We start from the raw sequence: 10,471 nt of genomic DNA, 5'->3' as shown, positions 1-10,471 counted from the left end.
GGACTGATCTCCTTTAAGATGGACTAGTTGGACCTCCTTGCAGTCCAAGGGACTCTCAAGAGTCTTCTCCAACACCACAGTTCAAAAGCATGAGATAAACAGGGACTAATCTAGACAAAAGAAACAGCAGGTGCACTCAGGAGAGAACAAATATTGTTTGAGAAAAAAGAAAATGGTTTGGTTGGAGGCATCCTGTAACTGAAAGTGTATGAGAAAAGGTACATATCTTATACTTTGTAGGAAGCTGCTCCTATGTCTAGCATGGTGACTCAATTTGCTGATAAATTGATTCTCTCTACTAAAACTTTAGCGCTAGTGTAACCTATTTTCTGATATTTTTAATCATATACAATCATTTTCCACCAAATCTCTGTGCATCCAAGTAATTTCACTCCCCACTAGGTGTGTGTCCCTGGTTTCTAGCATTGTAACAGGGAACTATTATGATAGTCCCTCAAAAGCATTATACATTTTCACCTTTTCCCCTAGAAGCCAATTATTCATCTCATTCATCGCTCTGCTCAGAAGGTCCCCCAATTCATCTCCATCCTTCTGCTGCTGAGCTGACAAATGGAACAGCATTTTTTCTAAGAAGAGTATTGCCAAGGACCAGAGGGACCGTCTGCCCAGGGTGCTGTGACTTGGAGTTTTATTGTGCCCCATCCCGCACACTGTTTATTTTCTGTGACTGGATCCCATGACAAACACAAATGGGGTTTTCTGCCCTTGACTAGCATGCTATTCTTGCAGCCAGCTTTCCAGGATTTTTCTTGGCCACTTATAGTCTATTTCAGACATCCTTTCCCCAGGTGGTAGTGCACTTTTTCGAACTGAAGCTCAACTTCAATTCTGCCCATACTTTCTGCCATTTTATGTCTAGAGGCACTTCTCAATTATTTCTGTATTCAGTAGTGTCTTAGAGAATCCAGCCAACCTAAGCATCTAATCCTAAATGAATAGAATCAGAAATTTTTGACTGTGCTGTCCCTCAGACAAAAATCCACTAGAAAAGCTGTTTTCCTGAGAAAGAGTTCGAAGCCAGAGGCAGAACATTTTGAGAACAGAATTCCAAGTGTCTTGCCTCGGAGTCTGGAGGCCTGGGTTGGGTTGTGTCTCAGTGTTCTGTGTGGCTTTGATCAGCTGATTTCCCCTCTCTGTTGCTGTTTCATCGTCTGTAAAACAAGGGCTGGAACACTTAGTGATTTCCAAACATTCTTTTAGCACTGAACGTTTCTTAGTGACACATTCATAGGCTATCCCAGTTGAATTCAATAGACCAGAATGTCACTGTTGGAATTTGGATTTGGGACAGGTCAGTCCATATATCTCTTCATCCTTTGGATAGTCCTACATGAGTCCCTGGAAACCCTCAAAAATATAATTTATAAACCACTAGACTAGATGATCCTGGGGGCCCCTTTCCACTCTCAGAGTCTGTAAGTAATAGGTTATACCTGGGGAAAAGATATATTCATACATATATAAATGAATACAAGGGGGAGCTAAACAGTAAAGGGTAAAGAGGCAAGCTAGCACTATTTGAGGATTTCTTATGTCCAGGCATTGGTAAGCTTGAAAGGTGGCCATATGGCTTTCACTAATAGAAGGAGATTCATGTGGGTTGATTCCCAGCAAATGTTTATACCATTACCATGGATCTCTCCCAACAGATAACCAAAACAGCCCTGATGTAAAACCTAAATTATATTTCAATTATGTATCCAGATGTTTCCTTGATTACAATATGCCATGTACCCTCTGCCATAAGACCATTACTGAGCAGTTATTGTTCATGTAGTATTTTCAATAGCAGCTTGGCCCTGATATGGGTTTGGGGAAGGGAGGAAGCCATGTCCTTTCCCAAGACTCTGGTTCCATATGAGGACAAAGGTTTAAAATAGTACTGATGCAAACAGAGTTTCAGCCTTCATGGAGCTCAGTCAGCTCATAGTCTAGTGGGAGGTATATAAAATTTTCAACTGATCTTAAATTGAAATACTTACAAACTGTGCTTAGTTCTATAAAGTAAATGTATATTAAAAAAAAAAAATCCTGTAGTATCATAGAATGGGCTTCCCTGGTGGCTCAGTGGTAAAGAACCCGCCTGCCAATGCAGAAGATGTAAGAGACACAGGTTTGATCCCTGGGTTGGGAAGATCCCCTGGAGGAGGGCATGGCAACCCACTCCAGTATTCTTGCCTGAAGAATCCCCATGGACAGAGGAGCCTGGCAGGCTACAGTCCATGGGGTTGCAAAAGAGTAGGACATGCCTTTGCAACTAAATAGCAATAATCATAGAATTATTGAATATGAGGTCAGAGTAGCAGAGCAAAGAGAGTTCAGGGAAAATTTTCCTAAGGGTGTGTGACAAGCTAAAATACTAAGCCACTGTAGAGAAAGCAACTCTCAGTTCTTCTTTTGTACATTTTTGAGCTCATCTTTTCATCATCACCTCTTTCTCTTATACTACCTCTGTTACCATATTTTTGGCCAGGGCTTCCCTGGTAGCTCACCCGGTAAAGCTTCTGTCTGCAATGCAGGAAACCTGGGTTTTATCCCTGGGTTGGGAAGATCCCCTGGAGAAGGAAATGGCAGTCCACTCCAGTATTCTTGCCTGGAAAATCCCATGGACAGAGGAGCCTGGTATGCTACAGTCCATGGGGTCACAAAGAGTTGGACATGACTGAGCAACTTCACTTTCACTTTCACTTTCTGGAAAAAGGGAAGGGAAGTCTTGCTGTTACCTTCTCTCTTCTGTGTAGATAAGGTTTGAACTCCACCCTTTTCCTGCTGTGTGGCTGGGAAGGAGAATTCGTCTTCTCTGCAGAAGTGCTAGTTTTGGTGAAGGCAGTAGGAGACCGCTGTCGTCCTCATCCACGTGTGTGGCAGACATTGTTAATCAATAGAGGTATTTATTCCTGCTGAACTGAGATGAGTGATTCTTACAATGCCCAGGTTGTTGCTTCCAAATAATTAGAGTCAAAAAGGAATAAAGCCTAGGTCACATCCACATCCCACATTTCTACCTTACTGGAAAACTGGAACACAATTGATTCCATCTAAGCTTGGGACAAATGGATGCTTCTAATGTCATGGTACACTGCTGACTTAGGAGTCATTTAATCTTCAGGTCAAGGAAATCTCTTTCAGATTTCTGGAAGTCAGACTCTGACACAGTTCCAGCCTCCAGGGAACACAAGCATGTTATTTAATTAATAGTATAAACTACTTAGAATAGTATTTGATTAAATTGACATAAAGTGGGCTCAGGTGGCACTAGTGGTAAAGAATCTGCCTGCCAGTGCAGGAGTGCAAGAGACACAGGTTCCATCCCTGGGTCAGGAGGATCTTCTGGAGAAGGAAATGGCAACCCAGTCCAGTATTTTAGCCTGGAAAATCCCATGGACACAGGAGCCTGGCAGGCTACCATCCATGAGGTTGCAAAGAGTTGTACATGAGTGAGCACATAGCACAAATACTTATTAAAGAACAATAAATGTCAGTTTAAACTCTCATCATTATTAGTAAAATTATCGTGAGAGAAAGGGCAATACTGCCAGGCAGCAGTGAGAGTGGGGGCCAAAGGCAGAACTGTAACAAAGAGTGAAGCGTATTGTCCTGTAAGCAGAGGCAGAGTTTTCTCATCAGTATTTTTTAATTAATTTTTATTGGAATATTGTTAATTTACAATGCTGTGTTCATTTCTACAGTACAGCAAAGTGAGTCAGTTATACATATACATATAATCCATTCTTTTATAGATTCTATTCCCATATAGGTCAGAGTACTACAATTACAGAGTATTGAGTAGAGTTCCCTGTGCTATAAGGTAGGTCCTTATTTCTATTTTATATATAGCGGTGTGTATCTGTCAATCCCAGTCTCCAGTTTATTCAACCCCCTTTCCCCCTGGGTAACCATAAGTTTGTTTTCTACATCTGCGACTCTCCATTTTGTAAACAGATTTACTTGTACCATTTTTTTAGATTCCACATAAAAGAGGTATCATATGATATTTATCTCTTTCTGACTTACTGCTCTGTGTGACAACCTAGGTCCATCCATGATGCTGCAAATGGCATGATTTCATTCTTTTTATGGCTGAGTGATATCCCATTGTGTATATGTACCACATCTTCTCTATCCATTCCTTTGCTGATGGTCATTTAGGTTGCTTCCATGTTTTGGTGTTGTAAATAGTGCTGCAATGAACATTGGGGTGCATTTATCTTTTTGAATTATAGTTTTCTCTGGATATACACCCAGGAGTGGGATTGCTGGATCATATGGTAGCTGTATTTTTAATTTTTTGAGGAACGTCCATACTGTTCTCCATAGTGGCTGTACCAACTTACATTCCCTCCTTAGAGGGAATAGTCTTAGTCTTAGAGGGTTCCCTTCTCTCCAGACCCTCTTCAGCATTTATTGTTTGTAAATTTTTTTATAATGGCCATTCTGACCAATGTGAGGTGATATACCTTTGTGCAGTTTTGATTTGCATTTCTCTGGCTGCGTGGGCGCAGGAGGGCCTAGAGGAGCTATCCCACATTGAAGGTCAGGAAGGGCAGCAGTGAGGAGATACCCCTCGTCCAAGGTAAGGAGCAATGGCTGCGCTTTGCTGAAGCAGCTGTAAAGAGATACCCCACACCCAAGGTAAGAGAAACCCAAGTAAGACGGTAGGTGTTGCAAGAGGGCATCAGAGGGCAAACACACTGAAACCATACTCACAGAAAACTAGTCAATCTAATCACACTAGGACCACAGCCTTGTCTAACTCAATGAAACTAAGCCATGCCCCTGGGGCAACCCAAGATGGGCGGGTCATGGTGGAGAGATCTGACAGAATGTGATCCACTGGAGAAGGAAATGGCAAACCACTTCGGTATTCTTGCCTTGAGAACCCCATGAACAGTATGAAAAGGCAAAATGATAGGATACTGAAAGAGAAACTCCCCAGGTCAGTAGGTGCCCAATATGCTACTGGAGATCAGTGGAGAAATAACTCCAGAAAGAATGAAGGGATGGAGCCAAAGCAAAAAGAATACCCAGCTGTGGATGTGACTGGTGATAGAAGCAAGGTCCGATGCTGTAAAGAGCAATATTGCATAGGAACCTGGAATGTCAGGTCCATGAATCAAGGCAAATTGGAAGTGGTCAAACAAGAGATGGCAAGACTGAATGTCAACATTCTAGGAATCGGCGAACTGAAATGGACTGGAATGGGTGAATTTAACTCAGATGACCATTATATCTACTACTGCGGGCAGGAATCCCGCAGAAGAAATGGAGTGGCCATCATGGTCAACAAAAGAGTCCAAAATGCAGTACTTGGATGCAATCTCAAAAACGACAGAATAATCTCTGTTTGTTTCCAAGGCAAACCATTCAATATCACAGTAATCCAAGTCTATGCCCCAACCAGTAACGCTGAAGAAGCTGAAGTTGAACGGTTCTATGAAGACCTACAAGACCTTTTAGAACTAACACCCAAAAAAGATGTCCTTTTCATTATAGGGGACTGGAATGCAAAAGTAGGAAGTCAAGAAACACCTGGAGTAACAGGCAAATTTGGCCTTGGAATACAGAATGAAGCAGGGCAAAGACTAATAGAGTTTTGTCAAGAAAATGCACTGGTCATAACAAACACCCTCTTCCAACAACACAAGAAAAGACTCTATACATGGACATCACCAGATGGTCAACACCGAAATCAGACTTATTATATTCTTTGCAGCCAAAGATGGAGAAGCTCTATACAGTCAGCAAAAACAAGACCAGGAGCTGACTGTGGCTCAGACCATGAACTCCTTATTGCCAAATTCAGACTTAAATTAAAGAAAGTAGGGAAAAGCAATAGACCATTCAGGTATGACCTAAATCAAATCCCTTATGATTATACAGTGGAAGTGAGAAATAGATTTAAGGGCCTAGATCTGATAGATAGAGTGCCTGATGAACTATGGAATGAGGTTCGTGACATTGTACAGGAGACAGGGATCAAGACCATCCCCATGGAAAAGAAATGCAAAAAAAAGCAAAATGGCTGTCTGGGGAGGCCTTACAAATAGCTGTGAAAAGAAGAGAAGCAAAAAGCAAAGGAGAAAAGGAAAGATATAAACATCTGAATGCAGAGTTCCAAAGAATAGCAAGAAGAGATAAGAAAGCCTTCTTCAGCGATCAATGCAAAGAAATAGAGGAAAACAACAGAATGGGAAAGACTAGGGATCTCTTCAAGAAAATCAGAGATACCAAAGGAACATTTCATGCAAAGATGAGCTCGATAAAGGACAGAAATGGTATGGACCTAACAGAAGCAGAAGATATTAAGAAGAGATGGCAAGAATACACAGAAAAACTGTACAAAAAAGATCTTCATGACCCAGATAATCACAATGGTGTGATCACTGACCTAGAGCCAGACATCCTGGAATGTGAAGTCAAGAGGGCCTTAGAAAGCATCACTACGAGCAAAGCTAGTGGAGGTGATGGAATTCCAGTTGAACTATTCCAAATCCTGAAAGATGATGCTGTGTAAAGTCCTGCACTCAATATGCCAGCAAATTTGGAAAACTCAGCAGTGGCCACAGGCCTGGAAAAGGTCAGTTTTCATTCCAATCCCAAAGAAAGGCAATGTCAAAGAATGCTCAAACTACCGCACAATTGCACTCATCTCACACGCTAGTAAAGTAATGCTCAAAATTCTCCAAGCCAGGCTTCAGCAATATGTGAACCATGAACTTCCTGATGTTCAAGCTGGTTTTAGAAAAGGCAGAGGAACCAGAGATCAAATTGCCAACATCCGCTGGATCATGGAAAAAGCGAGAGAGTTCCAGAAAAGCATCTATTTCTGCTTTATTGACTATGCCAAAGCCTTTGACTGTGTGGATCACAATAAACTGTGGAAAATTCTTCAAGAGATGGGAATACCAGACCACCTGATCTGCCTCTTGAGAAATTTGTATGCAGGTCAGGAAGCAACAGTTAGAACTGGACATGGAACAATAGACTGGTTCCAAATAGGAAAAGGAGTTCGTCAAGGCTGTATATCGTCACTCTGTTTATTTAATTTATATGCAGAGTACATCATGAGAAACACTGGACTGGAAGAAACACAAGCTGGAATCAAGATTGCCAGGAGAAATGTCAATAACCTCAGATATGCAGATGACACCACCCTTATGGCAGAAAGTGAAGAGGAACTCAAAAGCCTCTTGACAAAAGTGAAAGTGGAGAGTGAAAAAGTTGGCTTAAAGCTCAACATTCAGAAAACGAAGATCATGGCATCCGGTCCCACCACTTCATGGGAAATAGATGCAGAAACAGTGGAAACAGTGTCAGACTTTATTTTTCTGGGCTCCAAAATCACTACAGATGGTGACTGCAGCCATGAAATTAAAAGACGCTTACTCCTTGGAAGGAAGGTTATGACCAACCTAGATAGAATATTCAAAAGCAGAGATATTACTTTGCCAACAAAGGTTTGTCTAGTCAAGGATATGGTTTTTCCTGTGGTCATGTATGGATGTGAGAGTTGGACTGTGAAGAAGGCTGAGCGCCAAAGAATTGATGCTTTTGAACTGTGGTGTTGGAGAAGACTCTTGAGAGTCCCTTGGACTGCAAGGAGATCCAACCAGTCCATTCTGAAGGAGATCAGCCCTGGGATTTCTTTGGAAGGAATGATGCTAAAGCTGAAACTCCAGTACTTTGGCCATCTCATGCGAGGAGTTGACTCATTGGAAAAGACTCTGATGCTGGGAGGGATTGGGGGCAGGAGGAGAAGGGGACGACAGAGGATGAGATGGCTGGATGGCATCACTGACTTGATGAACGTGAGTCTGGGTGAACTCCGGGAGATGGTGATGGACAGGGAGGCCTGGCGTACTGTGATTCATGGGGTTGCAAAGAGTTGGACACGATTGAGTGACTGATCTGATCTGATCTGATAATTAGTGACAATGAGTTCTTAGCAATATTTTAACTTCACATTCTACTTGTGCTTGAAGCCTGCAGCTCTCCACACCTCCCTTCCATACATAAAACCCAGGGGGTGGTGGATATTCTGGCCTCTTTGCTTTTCCAGGGCCACCAGAAACTGGGGATATTAAAGAAAATTATCCTAGCCCCTGTCTTTAGGGAACTCTCATTCTAGTGCATGCAGAGGGAGAGAAGTAAAGGAAAATAGTGAATAAAATAGATTCTGTTTTTTCCTTCATGGAGCTGGCAGTTTGGAAAAGGAAGAGGTATTAAATAAATAAACACATAATTTAAAAGGTACATAATTTCTACGAAGCTCAGTAACAAGAGTGCAAGAGAGAGAATGACAGGGAGATCTAATCTAAAATTGGAGTATCTTGTTAATGACGACTTTTCTGGAGAGTAGAATTTGAGCTGAAGATGGTCACATTTTTTTTTATGAATATATGGTTTGTGGGATAATGTTTTCTCAAGGTGTTCCAATAGTTTGATCATGTATAAGTTCATAAACATGCATTCAGATCAACCAGGACAAGTCAGTACACCCTGTTCTCTTTGTCCTTACCCTCATGTTAACAATGGGAATGTTATCCACACTCTATTATAAAGCTCTGATAGAGTCTGAATACTTTCCACCTCACTGCCCAGCGAGCCCTCAGTAAATATTGAGTATGTGACTAAATGAATGAATGAAGCAATGGAATTTTAGAAATGCTTGCTGAGAGCTTCTGACCCTCTCACTATCTCATGGGACATCATTTGTACAGCGTCATTGTCTTTTGATTCACTTGTGATTAACTCAGTTTGAAAAAGGGAGGAAAGCAGAGTGAATGCCAAGTGTGGTTATACCAAGCAAGTACCCTTCTAAGAAAAAATAGGAGCATTTTTCTAACAGTATATCCTGTCCCGAGAAAGTTTTAGTTCTTAGTATTACTGAAAATTATTTTAATAGGACAAAACAGTTGAGCAGCTAATAGAAAATAGTCCACCACTAGCAATGATCAAACTTTAATAATATATAAGGCAATATAAGTTCCTGCATCTGAGTCAACAACTCTGGGGCCTATGGGCCATTGAGGAGAGAAATATTCTAGAAGAAGCATGATTGGATAGGACTGATAAGAATGGGGACATGTTCAGCTTATTTGGTGAGGACTCAAATTCCATCTCAACTTCTTGAATTTTTTTTCTATTAATAAGTAAGCTGCTGAGTCAAGGATTTCACAACCGTCAGCCACAGTCTGAGGGTCGTGTAGTTGTCACAGCCGCTTTGATCCTAACAGGAGGATATCAAAGCCACGAGAGCATCTTGCCTCATGACTAAGTGTTACCGACCACAGTTCTTGACCTTTCTTAATTAATAGAAATTGACAAGGAGACAGACAAATAATTCAGGCAAAGCTGTAGGGCCACTGCTGCAGCAGGAAAGAACAAAGACAAGCAACAGGTTCCCTTGCTTGTTCCCTGAGAGGGGCACAGTGAGCTGGTTCCTTTTATGGGTGAGGGTACGGCGGATCCATGGGTTGGGCTGAAGGGGTAGTTTAGGTGGTTTGCCAACCCCTTGGGTGGTATCATGTACAGGGGGCAGGCACTGTACCCTGCTTGTGCTGTGGCAGTTGGGTTTTTGCTCTTTTTGTATTTTGTGGTCTATAGTTTGCTCCAACCGGGCATGCACACAGCTATTGTTAGTCCCATATGATTTCTTTGTATTTTCTTGTACCAGAAGACATTTGTCCAGGTGCGAGCACTGCAGCAAAGTGTCCCAGGTCCCAGATCCCAGCCTTTCTCACAAGGAGATTAGGACAGAGAGGAGGCTGACTATTTAACTTGAGGAAGCAGAGTCCTGGACTTCCGTGATGGTCTGGTGGTTAAGACTCTGCACTCCCAATGCAGGGGGTATGGGTTCCATCCCTGGTCAGGGAACTAGGATCCCACATGTGGTGTGGCCGATAATAATAATAATAATAAAGGAAGCAGGATCCTGTCCTTTTTCAAAAGCATGTTATTAAGAGCTTGATTCTATCAGCTCCTTGTAAGGATGGGTTAGGAAGGAATGAGATGGATCAATAGCCCATGTTGATACCTTGATACCTTCAGTTAATTTAGGAGACATCTGAAACGTATCTACCAGGGGGGTGGCAGGCAATACTAGGAGTAGACTAGAACCCAGAATAATCAGTGACAGACTCTAGTGATTTAGGTAAGTGGTCTCTCATGCCAGTTCCAAACAAGGAGACTCAGCACAGATTCCAACACTAAATGGAGCCTTGCTCCAGGTAGCATCCATACGAATCTTCCCTCAGTGTCTCCCAGGGGCAACAGAAGCAGCCACCCCAACTTATGACAGATTCTCACCTTAAGGACACTTGTTTGTGCCCCCCAGGTTCAGTTTCTCACTTTCTACTTCGTAGACTCCGTTCTCCTTCTCTCTCTCATCTAATTCCTTAGGTCTGGGCACTAGTGGTCACTCATTCAATGTCTGTTGAGTGAATGACCA

Source organism: Bubalus bubalis, chromosome 15, assembly GCF_019923935.1.
Source record: "Bubalus bubalis isolate 160015118507 breed Murrah chromosome 15, NDDB_SH_1, whole genome shotgun sequence".
Classification (NCBI taxonomy): domain Eukaryota; kingdom Metazoa; phylum Chordata; class Mammalia; order Artiodactyla; family Bovidae; genus Bubalus; species Bubalus bubalis.
The sequence above is the reverse complement of the archived record's forward strand: the minus strand, read 5'-3'. Positions refer to the sequence as shown.